At 35.4% G+C, this 21,618-nt stretch overlaps 1 protein-coding gene across 1 annotated transcript in view; it reads left to right on the top strand.

Annotated features, from left to right (window-relative positions):
* si:dkey-49n23.1 (semaphorin-3D) overlaps positions 1–21,618 on the top strand; it is a 59,756-nt gene that overhangs the window by 3,502 nt on the left and 34,636 nt on the right. The window lies entirely within an intron of this gene.

Genomic DNA, 21,618 nt, shown 5'->3' with positions numbered 1-21,618 from the left:
GTACTTGCTATGCATCTACAGTTTCTTGGGAACATCCCAATCTTGCACAGGACTGATTTATATTTTCAGATCTGTTTCAGATTATCAGAGCATCTGCATCTGGTTAATGTCTATTATTCTCTTATCTATACTCTTCTGGTTCTTATATATTAAGTCGAGATCTTTCATCCAGACTTGCAACTGTTTTACTGTCATGTTGCTGATAGTTCTTTATAATAAATACACTTATGCCATGGTCTGTCTGAATACTGGATTCTGATTGGCTGGCAGGTGTTGATTAAATTCGTTGAACTGCAGGTAGTTCCAGGTCAGTTTAATCACGTTCTATATTAATGCGTTTCCTATAAACATTGGTAACCATAGTAACATATAGTTACAGTTGAATAGTAATACAGACGAAAATAACTGTAATTTTTATCGTTCCGGTCAAATATTGCAGCGCAAATATTATTAACATCTTTAATATGTGAATGCTGGCAAATGATCATGGCATAAACGGGATAAACAACGGCTGCGCGTCAGGTGGTTCTTCGCCTCCACGTCGTGCATTCAAATCATTTAATGCACAGCTAGCCGTTGATTATCCCTTACAAAGTAGATGTTTTTAGTATGCATTTTATTGATTCTAATAATTATAGAGTTTACCAAAGAGACAATAAATCACATAAAAATGTAACCTTATGTAACTCTTTGGAATTACACTAGTAAAAAGAAAATATATATATGTGTGCGTGTGTGGTGAATAACAATGAACAAAGAGTGGCTAGACTGATTCATTATTTGTCCTTTTACATCTAAATTTAGTATTTAGCGTGCAATGTAATATTAGAAAAAAAAAAAGTCAGGGAAATAATAGAGGACATAGACCACCCAACAAGCAAGTCACAAATGCCACTATTATTCACTTATGGCTTTAATACAGACTAAAGTAGAACCACTGTGTCCAATTCTGTGGAAAAAAATGACTTGGTCATCTAAAATAAACCCTTTTCCCATAGAAAAAGGCTCATTTGTTCTCATCCATATTGAAAAGAAGAATTGGATGCCAGCTTTGATTAAGATTTTGCTCGTGTTATTTTGTTGCAGTTCAAATTTCAGGTTAATATGTAAACACACTTCAAAAGCCTTTCTGAAAATTTAAAGATATTTTCTGACAAAAAGCTTAGAATACAACAAATATGAGAATAATTTCCAGTGCAAAACTCATCATGAATTGGTGATGGTGGTGTCTAAGCAGAAGACTTCTGAAAAATGTGCAGAAAAATAAATAAGTAAATAAATATTTTCTAAATTAAAGTGAAAATGCTAATAAATATGTATGTATAAGAAAGTAAAAACATGAATAAACTCACCTACAGTATATTTTAACTGTCTTTTAAAGGTGTTTACTGTACATCATTGAACTTGTTAACCTGGGCAGGTGGATCTTGGGAAGTCAGCCAGAGATGCCGATCAGCCGTCATTGTATTCGTGTGTCTGTAGAAGAATTGCTCTGAATGTGCGTGTGTTGGCGAGACAGCAAACAACATCCTCCGTAAATGACTCAATAACCCATTGTGGTGCCACTCTATTATCTTAATTAATTGGCCCTTCTCTCTATCAGCCCAGCAATAACAATGCACTGGCAAACATAGTACTTCCTTCCCACAATGCATCTGTTCGAACCTGCTGTCTGGCGCCAACCCCAGGAAGGTCAGAATGAGGCTGGAAGTGGCTCTGTGTGGGCCAGGGTGAAGGGAAGCTCTGTCTAAACACCCAACCAGCTGTTTCGACAAATAATAGTAACTTCGTCTTCATTCAGCCAAACTCAATTTTCAGCCAAGCTAAATTCTGATGTTATTTCTGCTTACATAGAGCCCAAAACAAGCACAGTTGTGATTGTACTACAAACTGAGATTCACAATGTGCCGGTCTTGAATCATGTATATTTGTCTTTCATTGTTTCTGAGTGAGTTCATTGTAATCTGCAGCTGCAGTGTGTAGAGCTATGCGGAATAGGGAACAAATCTAACATTTGTTTACATGTTCTGTTTTATAGTTGTAGTCACACACAAAAAGACTCAAGATAGCTCTTGTGACATCCATGATAAGCAGCACAGAATCTAGTCTGGCAATATAATGCTATAAAAAGTAAGTAAATCAAACTAGAATCACACAGAACGCTTTAGCAACCATTTATCAACGCTCTGGCAACATTTCACTTGTAGCATTATGGTGGTCACTTTTGCACAAGGGCAACTGGCATTTTCTTTGAAAAATGTAAAAATCTAGTGTAATCTTACCTTAAACGGTCTTTTATTGCATATTTTATTTTGGACCCTATTGACCTTTATTAAAAACAATTGAAACTATTCAAAATTGTGGCTTTTGTGTTGTGATAAAAGAAAGAAAGTACTTATTTTTATTTATTTATTTTTTGCTCTACTAGTGGCACTAAACAGAATTAAAAAAAAATAATAATACGTTTAAATACTCCCCTGCCACCAAACACAACCCAGGCTTATTAGAAAATCGCACCTTTGCCATCATTTCTGCAATTATTAAAGGCCACCTATTATGTCCCTTTTTACAAGATGTAATATTGGTCTTGGGTGTCCCCAGAATGTATCTGTGAAGTATGAGCCCAAAATACCCAACAGATAATTTATTATAACAGCTAGAAAATGTCATTTTTGGGGTGTGTCTAAAAAAGAGCTGTTTTGGAGTGTATGGCTGTAAATGCAAATGAGCTGCATATTCCCGCCCCGTCTCCAGAAGAGGGCGTCGTGCATACGTCTATCTGCATTGCATATCTACAGCAATAAACAGCCGGTAGACGCAGCATAACTGAGAGCGAGAGAACCGGTGTTTAGCCGTACATTTGGGAAGTCAAATACACTGAAAGTGGGACGAAAAAGCGTGACTTTACAGAGGCATGAACTAATCTCACAAGTGCTGCACTGGTAAATTAAAATACTTTAATAATGTACGCACACAAATACGGTTAAAACGCTTAGCACTATAACAACATGACATTCACAAAGGAGTCTGGAGTGATCACGTATTTAGGTAGATTTTGAGGCATTACCTTGAAAAATGAAAGTAATCCACTGCGTCCTCAGCAGCTCAGATGTTGGGAGAAAATGAAGACTCTTATATTCAGTCTTATATCCAAACACAGAGCACCGGGATTGCTTACGAGACATTGTTGACGTTACAGCTGCTCGAGTGCGGAGAAAATGAAGGACAGAGCAATGCAGAGCTGTCAATCAAACCCCTGTGGCCCCGCCCTCCGAAATGTGACGTCACACTGCGGTGAGAGTCAAAACGGCAGGCCTAGTGAGACTGACTTGGTTTAAAGGGGATTAAAAAACGAGGAGTGGTTGGATTTCTATCATTGTAGGATGGTTGTGTTCACACACTACCAACACACATTTATGTCCAAACACCATGTAAAAGTGGATTTTGCATAATAGGTGCCCTTTAAGTTGCTTCTTGCAAATTTCGCGACACTTTCAAAGTGAGATGTCTTGTGAGTGGCACTACAGGCGTGTTCGGTTTTATCCAAAATAGATCTGGCAGTGTTTTGTTACAATGGTTGTTGTTTTTAATCACAGCAGCTCGGAAATGAAATACCCAGAGAGTTGCGCTAAAAGGTTAATGCTTTATCGCACTAAAATAATGTAACACTACACTAAACCTGACCCTAAACCTAACCAATAGTGTTAACAAGAGCAAACTTGAGATGAAATCATAAAAAGTCTTTAATCATAACTGCTATTTAATTAATTTTATGTAATCCAAAAAAATTAAAAATTGATTATGATTGATTAATCTTATCATGAGCATTTTAAAATGTAATGTAATCCAATTATGCGCACTTAACTTTTGGAATCTGATTACGTAATTACGAATACAAGTAATCAGTTACTACCCAGCACTGTTTCTTTTGTCAGAAAAACCATACATACTGAGCTGATTACATGATGAAAGCAGCAACATGTATTAATTTCAGAATCATGTACACTGGTAAAAATGTTTTAGGTCACAACAAAGTATTGTGCAATGAACTGCATGGAAATTAGTCATTAATTGATAAGTAGATTACTTATGCTCTACTCTTGATTTGTGTGAAAAGGAATAAAACAACTTACTTTTTTATAAAAGTCCTTTAATGTTTAATGTTTAAACTTCTTTGTTTAATCTCAGTTGGCAGCTGCATTTCATTTTATTTGTATTTCTGTATACTACAATTACTTTTTCTGTAGCACTTTGAGATTTTCTTTAAAATGTAAAGTGCTTTATAAATAAAATGTATTATTATTATTAAAAGATGGTGTTTTACTGCTAGTAGTGGTCATTACAGGTGGCAACTGCAGTGAGTTGCACATATAGGTATTTGGTTTTTGGGATTTTTGCCAAAATGTTTTTCCAGTGAGCTCAAGTTGTTATGCCACACTGCTCAGATTGCAGTTCTGTTTGGTGCTACTAGCGGTGCAGAAATCCCACACTTAACCTCCACACCCTAATATCACAATACAAATTTTTACTAGACCTCAGAGACGGAGGTGTTTTGGACACATATATCTCATTAGCCGTATCCCGACACGCCTGTCTAAACCTCCGAACCCTGCGTTCCTCACCATCACATATCGCTCCACCTGGAGCAGAGATACTCACACCCCCTCTGGCAGGACGACCCTTGAGGTCCCGGGATGTCAGAGAGCTCGGTGGGGATCCTTACCTCCCGGTATGGGGCACTCGCTCTGTTTTCTCATCCTTTCAAACGAACGGCACTGGAATTCTTCAAGGCCAAAGAGCCAAAGATAAATCAAGTGAAGATTATAGAGGACTGTGCATCAGCTGAGATAAAAAAAATCGTCATGGGGGTTGCTATCATATGTGATTTAGCCTCTTTTTTTGTAGCGTCCTACAGGCCTCGATGCTTTTGCAACCGTGTGATGTGGAAGACGAATTCATAGGTATGAAAACTATCTGATAAAACAAAATGTATAGCCTGAATGCACTGTAAGTCGCTTTGGATAAAAGCGTCTGCTAAATGTAAATGTATCAATGTATCAATGTAAAACTAAGAAGTCTAGATAAAGGATAAAAGCTGTCCTTGTTATTTAGTATCACTAGTTCATTAAACTAGTCTGTTTTGGATTAGGCGTCTTAGCGTAAATTGTTTGCTAACTCCCATCAAAGCGCACATGTTATAGAGATGCTCTCTTCTATTATGGCGGTTGACCCGCGCTGTTTCATCTCCTACAAATTGCTTTCAAAGGCTTAGCAGAGGGATTTCTAAACTATCTGTAATTGGCTTTAATTAATGTGCTCCCAGGTTCTGTCATGTGAGGCAAAACAGAAACCTCTAGCTTTCCTAATGAACAGCATTCGCAGACAACAACAAGAATAGGACCTCTAATTTTGGTCTATCGCTGCTGTAAATATAAGTCCCCTCGAGTGCCCTGGGAGCACGCTAATGTACAAAAGAGTCTCTCTGGAAATACTTTGCTTAATTCCACTGGAGTACCTTATAATCATGCCCAGACGGAATCTGCAGATTCTTTTTTGGGAATTTTATCCATTGATTTTGGGGGGAATTTGTGGACTTAAAGGGATAGTTCACCCAGAAATGAAAATTCTGTCATTAATTACTCATCCTCATGTTGTTCCAAACCTGGGAGACCTTATTTCATCTTTGGATCACAAATTAAGATGTTTTTGATTAAATCCAAGAACTTTCTGACCCCGCATAGAGAGCAATGCAACTGACATGTTCAAGGCCCAGAAAGGTAGGAAGGACATCGTTAAAATAGTCCATGTGAAATCAGTGGTTCAACCTTAATTTTATGAAGCTACGAGAAAATAAAAAGAACAACTTTGAAGTTGTTACAGTCTGATACGGAAGAGAAGAAATTGGTGAATAAAGGCGTTATTTTTGTTTTTCCATTCTGTTGCTGTCTATGCAGGGTAAGGAAACTCTCGAATTTCATCAAAAATAGCCTTTTTGATGAAAAATCTTAAAGGATAGTCTACGACTGCGTTTTAGTGCCTCGTAAAAAAAAAAAAAAAAAAATCTAAGATTACGAGATTAAAGTCGTAATATTTCGAGAATAAAGTCGAAACTACGAGAATAAAGTCGAAATGTTAGGAGAATAAAGTCGAAACACTACGAGAATAAAGTCGAAATGTTTCGCGATTAAAGTCGAAATGTTTTGAGAATAAAGATTATATAGTTATAATATTTTGAGATAGGCTATTCTAGCCTTTTGCGCATGCAAATAGCCCGGATTTGGAGCACCGGGAGATATTCCAAATTTCAGTTTTCAAAATCTGTCAGTTTAAATATTAAATATTAAATATTATGTCCTCATTTACAGTATACCATGAATAAAACAGTTTGTATAGTCACTTAACGTTTACAGCAGAAAAGACAACAATATAACGTATGTTAACAAATTTGAGTCCACTTCAACCTTTAGAACGTTTTATTGCTGTTTAATTAAACAGATTATGTGAGGAATGAAAGTTTGGGACGTTTTTGAGGAGCAGGTGGTGGAATTTTCACAATAATTTAATGAATTTATTCACATAAATACAGCGATCTGTCACGCCACATTAAAGATCTTGAAAATCACATTATTGTAAGACACATAATTTGTGTTTCGTTATAAAACTGATTTTGAAAGCTGAGACTTTGTTTTATATTAAAAGCACTAAAAGCACAAAGCTTAAGCTATTGCTATTGTGTGGCTGGCGCACTACAAATAATGAATGCAATGGAATACATTAAATATTATTTCCAAGCATACTGTCCCCGCGAGTATGACACATGGTATGATTTCTGCTAATAATCCCACATAGCTATATTTGTAGTGTATTAAAAAAAGGGTTAAATAAGAGAGCTACAGCTCGACATGAGGGTGAGTAATTAATGACAGTATTTTCATTTATAGGTGAACAATCCCTTTAAATGTGATAGAATGTGACTATTTTATTTTATTTATTATTATTATTATTATTATTTTATTATTTCAGTGCTGCTTAAAGTTCCACATTCAAGACCTTTTAAATTGGATTATTTCACTGATTCAGTTGAACTAGTTCACTAAACCAATCATTAGCTGAGGCTCTTTCAGACATGACAACAAAATAATTAACAATTAAACTCAATATTAATTAATAATTATTAATTGTAATTATTCTATAATCTTAATTATTAATTAATTAAACTTAATAAAAACCTGTAATCTAGTCTTTTTCAGACTTGTCAAAAATAATTAATATTAAACTAAATATTAGTTTTAATCTTAATTATTCTATGAGCTTAATTATGAAATAATACATAGATATTAATTAATTTAAAAACTTAACTAAAAAGAACTGAGCCTCTTTTATGCATGTCAACAAAGCAACTAATGTTAATTAAACTAAATAATAATTAATTATATATTTTATTTTTTATAAACTTATTTATTATTCAATATCATTTAATCAATAATTAATAAATAATCCATTGTTTGAAAACAGTCTTTATTTTTGCTATTCCATTTAATGATGCTAGTGCAAGTAGTAGTAAAAGTGGCAGATGTTTTCCAATGGAGTATAAAAATTGCACACATGAATCCCCTTTGATTGAAAGCTATGTTTCATATTGGGACTGGACTGGTCTGCAAACACAAACCCATCACAGAACAAATACTCAAGGTAAAAAAGGTCCTCTCTCCTCTCAGCATAACAATACCTCGTTCCAAATACAGCATACAAAAGGAAGAGGCGAAAGACAAAATAAGCATGCGATTTTAAACAATCTGTCTCCACTGGCAGTCTGAGCCTGACTCCAATCTGCAGTCCGAATGTCAGTACTTGAGGTTGCTCCGCGGGGAACCATGACAGCCTGTTTTATGGGTGGTGTGACATCCAATGCCTGGAATGAGGTCACTCGGACCACCAGGGAGGAAAACACACGATAAGTCTGTATCATCTGCTGAGCAGGAGTTTGTTGACATTGTCAGTGAGGTCAGATGCATGAGGAGCGTCACCCATGAATCAAGATAATTGCTATTAATGACAAAATTATGAGATAATTAAAGGAGACCACGAATGATTGAAGACATTAATGACAAAATCATGTCTACTCGCATTAGAGAAAACAAAGTCATATTACTCTCCCTCATGTTGATCTAAACTTGTATGGCTTTCTTCTGTCAAACACAAAAAGAGAGATTTTAAAGGAATGGGCCTAGTTCACCCAAAAATGAAAAATTTACGAACATTTACTCACCCTCAGGCCATACAAGATGTAGATGAGTTTGTTTCTTCATCGCTTGCTCACCAACATATCCTCTGCAGTGAATGGGTGCCGTCAGAATGAGAGTCCAAACAGCTGATAAAAACATCACAATAATCCACAAGTAATCCACACCACTCCAGTCCATCAATTAATGTCTTGTGAAGAGAAAAGCTGTGTGTTTATAAAAACACAACTTCAAACCGTTGCTTTCAACATACCCATCCATAATAAGGATGTTTTTTCAAATGTTTATTGCACTAGTCGCTTTTTCCCATGCAATTATAATGAATAAGATCAAAAATAAAAGTACATGTACCTCAAAAGTATCGTAAAAAAAGTCAAAAGAAAACAGACACAGACCAAAATGTCACGGTTTTCACTGATATTGACTTCAAATGAAATGATTTTACCAGGAGTTTACATGTTTTATTTACAGAGACCTTGTTTAGTAAGAACTTTATATAAGCAAAACACTTTGATTTCTCTCTTGTATTTGTATTTTTGTTCAAAGCAGGTTGTTTACATGCATTTCCACTATTACACAACAGCCTTTGCTGTGAAACCTTTGTTGTGGATCCAAATCAGGGATGAGTGCGTTTTGTTTGTGTCTTTACAATGAAACAAAGCGGATTTAAGTCCAGCAGGTGTTGTCTGGCATTCTCTCATCTCAGACTAAACAAAAAACAAAGTGTGTCTAGACAGTAATGTTAACAAGCTGCTTTTAACCAAACCTTTGTTGTAAAACTCCCAATATAGAGAAGAGATGAGCTTTAATAGAGAGAAACATTAAGTGGCCATGCTTTCCTGGGTGCCAGAGGTATTTTCCAGTTCATTTCTCAATAGAGTGAATCACAGGGATGGATCACAACATTAAAAAATACAAATCTATACCCTCAATGTCTTTTATAGACGCTATAGATATGAAATGCTCATCCTATGAAGCACTGCAGATGATCTAATTGAAACAGCAACACCTAAATGTTAAACTTAAGTAGAATTTACTTAAAAATAGTTACAGTGGGGCAAAAAAGTATTTAGTCAGCCACCAATTGCGCAAGTTCTCCCACTTAAAAAGATGAGAGAGGCCTGTAATTTTCATCATAGGTATACCTCAACTATGAGAGACAAAATGAGGAAAAAAAATCCAGAAAATCACATTGTAGGATTTTTAAAGAATTTATTTGCAAATTATGGTGGAAAATAAGTATTTGGTCAATAACAAAATTTCATCTCAATACTTTGTTATATACCCTTTGTTGGCAATGACAGAGGTCAAACGTTTTCTGTAAGTCTTCACAAGGTTTTCACACACTGTTGCTGGTATTTTGGCCCATTCCTCCATGCAGATCTCCTCTAGAGCAGTAATGTTTTGGGGCTGTCGCTGGGCAACACGGACTTTCAAGATTTTCGATGGGGTTGAGATCTGGAGACTGGCTAGGCCACTCCAGGACCTTGAAATGCTTCTTACGAAGCCACTCCTTCGTTGCCCGGGCGGTGTGTTTGGGATCATTGTCATGCTGAAAGACCCAGCCACGTTTCATCTTTAATGCCCTTGCTGATGGAAGAGGTTTTCACTCAAAATTTCACGATACATGGCCCCATTCATTCTTTCGTTTACACGGATCAGTCGTCCTGGTCCCTTTGCAGAAAAACAGCCCCAAAGCATGATGTTTCCACCCCCATGCTTCACAGTAGGTATGGTGTTCTTTGGATGCAACTCAGCATTCTTTCTCCTCCAAAACACGACAAGTTGAGTTTTTACCAAAAAGTAAAAACTCAACTTGCGATCCTCTTCTGGATCATCCAAATGCTCTCTAGAAAACTTCAGACGGGCCCGGACATGTACTGGCTTAAGCAGGGGGACACGTCTGGCACTGCAGGATTTGAGTCCCTGGCGGTGCAGTGTGTTACTGATGGTAGCCTTTGTTACTTTGGTCCCAGCTCTCTGCAGGTCATTCACTAGGTCCCCCCGTGTGGTTCTGGGATTTTTGCTCACAGTTCTTGTGATCATTTTGACCCCACGGGGTGAGATCTTGCGTGGAGCCCCAGATCGAGGGAGATTATCAGTGGTCTTGTATGTCTTCCATTTTCTAATAATTGCTCCCACAGTTGATTTCTTCACACCAAGCTGCTTACCTATTGCAGATTCAGTCTTCCCAGCCTGGTGCAGGTCTACAATTTTGTTTCTGGTGTCCTTTGACAGCTCTTTGGTCTTGGCCATGGTGGAGTTTGGAGTTGGACTGTTTGAGGTTGTGGACAGGTGTCTTTTATACTGATAACGAGTTCAAACAGATGCCATTAATACAGGTAACGAGTGGAGGACAGAGGAGCCTCTTAAAGAAGAAGTTACAGGTCTGTGAGAGCCAGAAATCTTGCTTGTTTGTAGGTGACCAAATACTTATTTTACCGAGGAATTTACCAATTAATTCTTTAAAAATCCTACAATGTGATTTTCTGGATTTTGTTTTCTGATTTTGTCTCTCATAGTTGAGGTATACCTATGATGAAAATTACAGGCCTCTCTCATCTTTTTAAGTGGGAGAACTTGCACAATTGGTGGCTGACTAAATACTTTTTTGCCCCACTGTAAACATATGCATATAAGTTGATTAAAAGTAAAGACTGTTTCATTATTCACAATTCTTAATGTAAGTGAGTGGTCACTGAAAAGGGAAATTGCAGCAATTCTTTGATTTTGACTCTGTAAAAAATATCCAGCTGCTGTGGTTGCCAGATATTCACCATACGATAACAATATCTCAGGTTGACGGCATGGCATATTCCTGTATGTATTTAACAAAAAATAAGAAGAAACTGATTGTTTAATATGTGCAGGGAATGTTCTTTTACATTTTTTTTCACTGTAAATTATATGGTAATTCAGAGTTTTTACATTTAAAAAATACATACATTTGACAAAAAGTACAGTAAAATTACATATAATGCAAGGTTATGTTTTTTAACGTATATGATGAGACAACTTACTGTTAACTAGGTTTTTACTGTAGAATTTTACAGTATTTTTCTTTAAAATTTACAATCTTTTTCAGTTTATATAATATTTCATCAGGAATTCTTATTTAATTATGAAGCTAAAATCACAGCTTATCTATATAATAGTGTAGTGTAACCAGTGCTATTTAAGTATTACTGACTTACTATTATAATTTTTATAAATAATATTAATGATTTGAATTATTATTATTATTATTTTAATTTAGTTGAAGGTTTAGTAGGTTTTGTTGTTGTTGTTTCATTTTTAGTAGCTATAGTTTTTATTTTTTTCAGTTTAAGTTTTAGTTATTTTATAATTTCTAGTAATTTCATTTAACGTTTATTTTATTTCAAGGAACAAAAATGTTTTTTCAATGTTTTTAATTTTAGTTTCAGTTTTAGAGTTATTACAATTAATTGTAATAAAATTATAGTCAGTGTACATTTATCTGCTATAAAAATATATAGATTTATCTTCCATATTGTACTCTTTAGCATATCTAAAGTGTAAACATTATGTACAAATTCCTACAGTACAAATTTAATTGCGATTAGGCTGCACCTATAGGTTGGGCTATATGTAAGTGCAAATCATGACTTTAGTACCCGAGGGTTTTCTACAGTAAAATCTTGAGGAAATCTCCTACGTGGATCTTTACCAAATGACTAATAGGAAAATCATCACCATCCTATGCCCGGCAGGTTCATGCTGTGTTTTAAAGAGGGGGTTAGTGTGCTTGAGGCAGTTTCCAATCCCAGGGTCATGCAACTGTGAAGTAAATGGCTGTTTAGTTGTCATCACAATTACTAGCAGGAATGGCTCGCGGAATCCTTGGAAAGGAGGAAATGAGGTGGAATTCTGCACATTGTGTTTCAATTTTCCTATGGTGCATTGGTTAGGAGTAGTGGTTTGTCATCCAGATTCTCTAGGGAACATTACAGAACCATCTAGACGGTTGTTTTCCCAGTTATGAGGGATGAGCAGCATGTATTGTTTGACTCCCTCTCAAAATCAGCTGTCTGGAATGAATACCACAGCATTCCATCAGGATTCCTGAACTGGGACGATTCTTCCCATTCCCTCCCCAAAGCCAAGTTATTTGTCTAACCGTATTTTCAAACATTTCAATTTCACATCTCACATGCTGGATATTCCCCCGCTTTTTAAAATACACAGATGAACGGCTGTTTATTTTAATGTGGTGAGATGTAATGGGCTTGACAGTCAATCACTTTACAGTACTACACCTCCAGTAGTAGGACGTAAGTTGACAGATTACTAATCGTAGACTTTTCCCCAGCTTTTCCCTCTCAGACTGACTCCCAGATGAGCATGGAGCATTTCCGACAGACAATAACAGAGTTCAGACTCTTTTTCGGATGCTTTGTGGTGATTTTGGATGTTATTTAGGGTGCGGAAAAGGGAATCTGGCGCCTACCAAATTGAATTGCTCTGAATGGCCCCCACCAGACAATCATAGATTAAATTAAATTGTTCCATGTTGTGTGCAATTTAGAGCCAATAGGCTTCCTGGATGCTGATAGGAAACAGAAACTTCCAGCGGATAATTAGACAGTAAATTTTCCTTGACACTACTTTCCAAGACATATAGTTTTGATGTATAACATATTACTCAGCTCTTGTATCAAGAAATGAAGAAAGAAAAGAAAGAAAGAGAAAGATTAGTTCAAATGGTTTTCTAGAATTAAATTGTGCAATGGCTAAAAAAGTTGTTGGTTGTAAATCAGTATGTTGATTTTATGGAGTTTTTATATAACATTCAGATTTACCGTATGAGGGTACAAGATTAAAATGAATTACAATCACGTAAGGAATTAGCATTTTTATTTTTATTTTTTTGGTTTAATGAAAGACTGACAAATCATTCTTAATCCTAATATTGATACTCATGTTTTGTTTCGCCATTTTGTTTTGCTTTCCTGTTTTGTTTAGTTTTATTTCTCTTTAATTTCTTGTTTTGTTTTAGTTTGCTTTCTTGTTATTGTTTTTGCTTTGTTTCTGTTTTATTTAGCTTTTTTGTTTTCCTGTTTTGTTTTGTTTTATTTTGATTTGCTTTACTATTTTGTTTTATCCTACTTTGTTTTGTTTTTCTTTGCTTTCCAGTTTTGTTTAGTTTAGTTTTGCTTTGATTACGTTTTGTTTTGTTTTCCTGTTTTATTTTCCTTTTTTTGTTTTAGACGTTACACCCGCCAAAAAATTTAAAATCTCTTATTGCCTTAAAACATGCATATAGTTAACCATTTATTCTATTCTTTCCTTTTTGATTCCTTTAGGAAATGCAAATCTAGTCATTTATGCAATACTACTACTACTACTACTAATGTAGAAATGGTAATAATAGTAGAAGTTGTATATTGTTCACTAACTCTCACACATACAGACTCTAATAATACACTTCCTGAGAGGGAACCTTTTTTTTTTTATTTTTAATCTCATTGTTTATTGCTGGTAAATGGTTAAAAGAAACACACGCAAGAAGAATTGCTGGAATTTGCTCAACGAAACATGAAACAATGATGCCTAGTAAATATAACATTACTCATCAACGCTGCATATTTGAAAATCCAGAACCCTGGACAAGATGAGGCAGATATTTTACCATTTTAAATATTATTATAACTTCTGGCCTTTCAAGGCACCCCATCACATCACTCCATTAGGCAGAAGTGGCCGATAGCCCTGGATCCTGTCAGATTGAAAACAGCTGAAGTGGACAGATCATCTGTCTCTCTTCATTTTATTGCCAGACGCAGGTATCTGCGGGTGAGAAGTGCAGAGATGGGCTGGTATGTGAAGGAGAGGCGCTTTCTCTGGTCCGTTGATTACTGACTTCAGTGCAGAACTGGACTCAAGGAGCAGATCGTGATGTTCAAGATCACTGGGGTGTTGCTGTGGGAGTTGTAGGGGTGTATGGTTGAAAGATCTCACGCACGGGGCAAAACATTGAACCATATGACACGGCGCCATGCTTGGTTATTTGGTTATGAAGCAATCCAGAGTTTCCAAAACTGCCCAGGGGGTCCATCTGTTGAGGAGTGGGGGAGTTATTATCCGGCTGAATGTTAACATGAACCAGAATTAGCCTACTACCACACTCAAATTTAAATAAAATAAAAAATAATAATAAAAAAAGTTTGACTTTGATAAATGTGTTTCTTCAACTTTGAGCACTTTTGTATCCCAGTTGTTGATATTTTATTCTGATTTCTGATTTCAACATTGATAATAATATATATATATTTTTTTTTTTTTCTTGAGCAGCAAATCAGCAAAGATCATGTGACAATGAAGACTGGAGTAGGCCTAATGATGCTGAAAATTCAGCTTTGACCACAGGAATAAATTACATTTCATAATATATTAAAACAATTTATTTTAAATTGCAATAATATTTCCTAATATTACTGTTTTTAAGGTATATGTGATCAAATAAATACAGCCCTGTTGAGCATGAGAGACTATATTAGAAGACCAAAAGTGGTCCTAGTTGAAAATACCCAATAATATCCCAGTATAATTGATAATATCACAAAAACACATTAAACACACCAATAAATAAAACACCAATTTTTATTTTCTGGATTTCTTCCATGCTTTGATATATTGAGAATGATTTCATTAGCAATCAACAGCCTTACAATGATCTCAACGAGCTTTATGAATGACATTCTGCTTAACTTACAATTTACATTCTACATTAAACACATAAAGAAGAAATGACTTTTAATAAAAGCAGAAGGAACGTTTTTGCCTTCGCAATGCCGTTTGTAAGCAGGGTGGAGGTCCATTCAAACATGACACCTTCCTAACATCCTCAGATAACCTTCCCACCCTCTAGCACTTGACACATTTGTCCATATTATGTTGCAGAGAAACTGTAATCCTTCCTGAAAACCTAAAGTCTTCCTAATGAGCTCAACAAAGTCGTCCTCAAAAAGCGAGGCGGATGTGTTCATGTAAACCATCCTTTCTTTACCACAAAATCCGCTGGCATGGCTTGTGTTTGTGTCCCAGAAGCTCACTAGTGCAACTTTACCCACAGGAATGATGGACACCTGATGAATCTGCGTCTGTTCGCTCGCCGAATGATTCCCAAGGAACGTGAAACCTTTTGACTGTTGTTTCTCTAAATTGTGGATTTTTGCATTATAAAAAGCCTAATGAATTGTGAAAAATTCAGTGTTTTTGCACTCAATGGCAGCGCTTTGCAGAGAATAGGGCTGATTTTGAATGCGTTTGGTGTTAAAGCGGCCCTGGATGCGTGTCCTGCTGTGTTAAGCTGGTGTCTTTGTGCGTGTTAAACGGGAGGCTTGGTTGCTTGTTTTTCGGCTGGTTGAACCCAGTGTTGTTTGCTCACGTAGTAGCAGGTCTTTTCACAGCTCGCTGCGGATCTTAATGTGCCGACTGGCCCCTTTCATTCACTTTGAGACTTTCAATGAATAAGTAATTTTCCGCATCTTTCTTTGTACAAGTTGGGTTTGGCTGCTCATTTCTGAATTCACTTTAATGTTATACAGTTAAATGTAACTTAGTAGTTTTAATGAGCCAGTTAGATGTGGTGGTACAATTTTATGCGCTATATTTGTGTGGCTGTATTAGTTCAGTTCGCCTAATGAGAAGAAACTGGAAAGAGTCCCCAACAAGTCAAAACGAGGAAGAACTAGTTATAAGGAATGACTAAAAATGTCTACGAATATGGATCAGCCAATCAGAATTCAGAGTCTAATTTCTAATTTTAGTTGCGCTGGGCTGCGTTTACCAAAAGCATCGTTAGCTTAAGTTGATTGTAGCTCCATTGGTTTCAATGGGTTTACGATGTACTTAAGCTTACAAAGCTTTTGGGAAACGCAGGCCTGTTTTTATTCAAGTGTATTAACTCAAGTTTTAGGCTTTAGCACATATAAATAATATACAACCCGAATTTTACAAATTGGCGATTCCAATTTTATTTGCATGCAAAATATGTGATTTTTTTTTAACTAAGTATGAAGGATCATCCTTATCTCCATTCCTAAAACTAACCCTCAGTTGTGCATAAGCACAAATTCGCCACCATTTCACCAAAAAATAAAAAAAGGTTTTGAATGGTCATGAAAGTGTTGTTAATTTAATATTTTTTCATGAAAAAACAACAGTATTTCAATACAGATATACCATTACCATGAAATAAAATTACTCAAATGTTAGCATACAAATATGACATTTTCATGAAAAAAAATCAAGATAAAGGTGGCCATAGTTATGAAAACACCCAAATACAATCATATGATCCTGATGATAATATCACAAAATCACATTCAATTCATACAAATTCCACTACCAGTATGATTTACTTTTCATAGAATTTTCAGCAAAAAATAAATAAACTAACTAAATTTTCTTTATTGGATTTTAAAACGTTCATTTTAGCACTATTTATGATTTTGAATGTATATGCTTTTTTTATTTATACAAATAAAAAATGAAACAAATTAAAAATTAAATTAAAAAATCCATGTAGAGTATAAAAACAAATTGATTCCATACAGTTTTACCACCAATTCACCAATATTTTTTTAGTATTTTTAATTGAATTTTGACTCAAATATTTTAATTTGTTGATTGTTGATTGCACATGTACATTGCTGAAATGTCTATCTGACATTTACAGAATGCTAAACTTTCATTATTAAATGTTTGAACATTCATCACATTTTTGCATCATTTGTTTTAAAAATAAATAAAATAAAAATAATAAAATAAAATAAATGTTTGTATACAATAGTGGCCAAACACTCGGAATAAAAGTACATAAACCTGACAATATCACAAAAACACATTACATTCTTGAGAATTTTTCACCAATTCGCCAAAATGTGATATAGATATACCGTAAAATTGCTCATATTAAAGATTTTCTTTTTTTGATTGCACATATTCATTTCTGAAATATATATTACGTCTACCAAATGAAAAACGTTCTTGGATGTTTGAATAACATTTTGCTTTTTTCGGCTCTATATAAGCACTGAAAATTAAAAAAAAACAAAAAATATATATATAGATATAGATATAGATATAATAATAATAATAATAATAATAATAATAATAATAATAATAAAAAATACACTTTGGAAAAAAAAAGTCCTGCCCCTAAAGGCACAACTGGTTAAGTGAATGTTTTATTGTATTAACTCAAGTTTTAGGCTTTAGCACATATAAATAATATACAACCCAAATTTTACAAATCCGTGTTATTTCGTGCATTTCATGCATTTCGTACTGCAATTATGTTTGGAGCCAGTAGTGATCTGTTGACAGGGTCTGAAGTGGTGTTTTTTGCCGGATCGGATCAGAGGTTGTTGGAGCAGAGCAATGAAAGACTCCCCGTGCTCCCTCTATTCTGTCCACTCACAAGCTCAAGAGGAAGTGAGAGTGTTCATCCATTACTTTGACAAAGTCCCTGACTATGTGTCGCCCTGCAGGGATCATTATTTTCCCGTCTGCCTGTTAAGATGTTTGCAGTTTTTCCAAGAGGCTTTTTGTCCTAGAGAAACCTCAGTGTGCTTAACATGTGAGGTCCGGATGGAAAAGTGTCCTGGCACCAGTGACCGCAGCTCTTCGACTGTATTTTCATTTGTCTAAAGCAGCATTAGTAGGACAATGTCTCCAGTCACTCTTCAAGCGTTGCCAGTCAAGGTTGTAAATTAGGTCATTTCTCGAACGTGACCCTGACAGCCACTAGTTTTCCATGATTCTTAACAACGTGTCCAAGGAAACAGGCTCTATATCCGGAGTGAGATGCCATTTCTCTCTTCGTTCACGTTGTGTGGCTTTTGTCGTCTGGAAGTGACTTAATATCAACTACATCCTCTTCCCGAAGCTTGACGATTTTCCCACAGTTAGTGTGTTTGTTGTCTTTCCTCATAATGAAAAAGCTGATGATTAACTGTTGTCTAGAACAGGTCAATCTACAGGCAAATTTTGTCTGATATAGCACATGTCTGTTTATTTTCTTCCTAATTAATATTCACAGTGGTTCACTATTATTATTATTTTTTAAATATATGCATTTGGCAGACGCTTTATCAAAACACTGCATTCAAGGTTTACATATGATCATACTCTACCATTCGGGCTACAGGCATCATTCAGAAAGACTTTGGAATAATTTAATGTTTCATAAATGTTGGTTTGCACTTACTAGCTATTAAGGCCTTAAACTATAACCACAAATAATATACAAATTTATTTTTTGTCCAGTTTTCTTTCTTTCTTCTTCTTCTTCTTTTTTTTTTTTTTTTTTAAGACATTCAGAGCCATTTTGAAACACTCACTAGAAAGTAACTGGATATCCATGAACAGAACTGTTCAGATTATTTTTAAATATTTATTTAATAATAATAATAATATATATTTACGACATTATTATTATTGTTATTATTACTTAATTTTATTATTATTATTATTATGAGTAGCATTAGTATTATTAGTAGTATTTAATTACTTAATTTAACTGGGGTAATATTTAAAAAAACATTGATGCTTCAACCCTGTAATTATTCAAATATATATATATATATATATATAATAATAATAATATTTATTTATTTATTTGTTTATTTATTTATTTATTTTTGCATCAGCCAATATCTTTATCATCTCTAAGACTTTTAGATTAATTTTCCCAAAATAGAGCTGAACTATTGAACTATTGAACTTTACATGGCCATTATAAGTATATATATAAATATATATAATATATATAATATAAGAATAAGTTGCAAAGTGGACCAGACTTTATGCTGATAGTCAAAAGTAAGTCTGCAACGTTACGGACTCTAGTAGCAGCACATAATAGGCTACAAATCTCCAAAGAGTCATTAATAATGATTGAAACCAAATCCCACTTATTCTATAAAAACCAAGGCCACAGAAGGGACCTATTTAATACAACATAATTCAAATCACTCCTGCTCTCCCAACTGGATTCATATCTGCTAAATAGAGAAATAAAGAATACAGATAGTACTCTAATGAAAAATATGCCTATATTAGTATCTGCCAGACCATCACTACCTTGCACAGCTCACACATAGTTGTTGTTGGGCCAGGAATGATATGTTTTCTGTTTGCTTTCTCTGGGAGATTAATAGGTTTGAGTCAACAAACGGAGCTAATAAGAGTCCCTGATCTCTCCTGGAGCACCTGTGCTCCAGCCAACACAGTAAATCCAGTTATCACGACCGCTGAATCAACCCGGAGGGTATAACGAACGCAGCCGTAAACCTGATACCACAGCACTTAAAGGAACAGTTCACCTTAAAAAATTAGAATTTGCTGACCCTCAGGCTGGCCACCCAAGATGTAGATGAGTATGTTTCTTCGTCAGATTTGGAGAAATGTAGCATTACATCACTTGCTCACCGATGGATCCTCTGCAGTGAATGGGTGCCGTCAGAATGAGAGTCCAAACAGCTGATAAAAACATCACAATAATCCACAAGAAATCTTGTGGCAAACTTGTAAAGTGAAAACCTGTGTGTTTATAAGAAACAAACTCCATTATAAAGATGTTTTTTAACTTCAAACCATTGCTTCCAATTGAAATATGAGTCCATAATGCGTAATATTTCTTTCTCCAGTGGAAAAGTCATCTCGTCTGAATCAGGAGCGAAATATGCAGAGATTAACCACCGTTTACAAGCCAAAATGGTCCAAAACAGCTCTAAACAAATATTTTGGTGGATTTTAATGTGAGAGGACAACAGGAGATGGACTTTTTCACTAGAGGAAGAGTTATTATGGATCATGGACTATTTTTTGGATTATATTTTGGCCAGAAGTGACGGTTTGAAGTTAAAAACACCTTAATGATGGATTTATTTCTTGCAGCCACGCAGCTTTTCACTTCACAAGATGTTAATTGATGGACTGGAGTGGTGTGGATTACTTGTGGATTATTGTGTTGTTTTTATCAGGTGTTTTTATCACTCTCATTCTGACGGCACCCATTCACTGCAGAGGATACATTGGTGAGACAGTGATGTAATGGAGAACTATTCATTTAAATGAATTCCAGATATCAAACGTCTGATAAACACATCTGATTCTCACTTTAAAATGCTGCTGTAATAAATTTTGCGATACATCAGCGTACCAAAGGGAGCATTTGGTTTTCGTCACTCGAGGAACTTGAATAGTGTTATTATGTCCGAGTAACAGCGTAATGAGCTTAGATTTTGAGGTGATGAATGGAGCAATAGAGAAAGCCTATCTTCATTTTGCATATGTTTGAACTCAAGCCCATTTTTCGTGTCGAAACCGTCCCCAGGGGTCCCCTCGCGAGTCTAAGTGGCGCAACATACAATACCCTCATCATGGGAAAATGCTTCCCCTGAGCGCCAACACAAAAACTGCTGCTCTTTCATTGAGCTCGCCAATTGTTGGACTTTCTATACCGCGAAACGTACGAAAGTTGCAATCAGACAAATGAAATCCATTCCAGTGGATTGAACTCTTGCGCGTTCTTTGACAGTTTAGCGGTTAGCATGTACAGGAGGAAGCCGCTCGAGTGTTTCTAGGTTGCGCATGCCATCTGTTTATGTAGGGTGACCTCTCAAAGATCAGGGCAACTGATTAGCCATGGGAACTTTTCTCGAAACAATGCTCCGGTTTCCTTCTCCACGCGAGGCTGGTTCTCGCGCAGTCGTGAGCTCTGCACGCCGCTCACACGCTCTGAAGGTTTCGGGTTTCTAGTCTTGAAGTAGCATCTGTTGTGCCTCCAAGTTTAAGCACTTGCTCAGAGAGTTGTGACTCGAGGAGACTGTAAAGCACATTGGCCGATACTAGCATGCTGAAGTCTGGTAGTTAATGCCTGAGGATTTGGCATATTCTGTTTTCTATTTAGAGACGACATGAACAGGGTTAATGTCATTGTGAAGGAATGCCATCTGGAGCTTTGCCTTCCATTAGGAGGCAGAACATTTTCAGTTTGATGTGGAAAACAGTCTGGTATCTTCATCTAACATTTGCTATTTGCTATTTGGGAGTCTTATTGTCAAAGTTATTCACTTTGACTGAAATTGAAAGCAAAACCTTGGATTTCAACTTGTAAACATTTAAAGTTTATGTAATGTTTATGATAGAATATTTATTTAACCATTTCGTAATATAATAATTCTATAAATGTTAAATGTTAGCTTTAAAACACACACACACACACACACACACACACATATATATATATATATATATACATACATACATTTCATTTATATATTATAGTTATTTAATAGTGATTAGCATCAGATAACAAATAATGAAATAAAAAAATATTGTGAAT

The sequence above is a fragment of the Onychostoma macrolepis genome, chromosome 22 (assembly GCF_012432095.1).
Source record: "Onychostoma macrolepis isolate SWU-2019 chromosome 22, ASM1243209v1, whole genome shotgun sequence".
Classification (NCBI taxonomy): Eukaryota; Metazoa; Chordata; class Actinopteri; order Cypriniformes; family Cyprinidae; genus Onychostoma; species Onychostoma macrolepis.
This window is presented reverse-complemented; position numbering and strand designations above follow the sequence as displayed.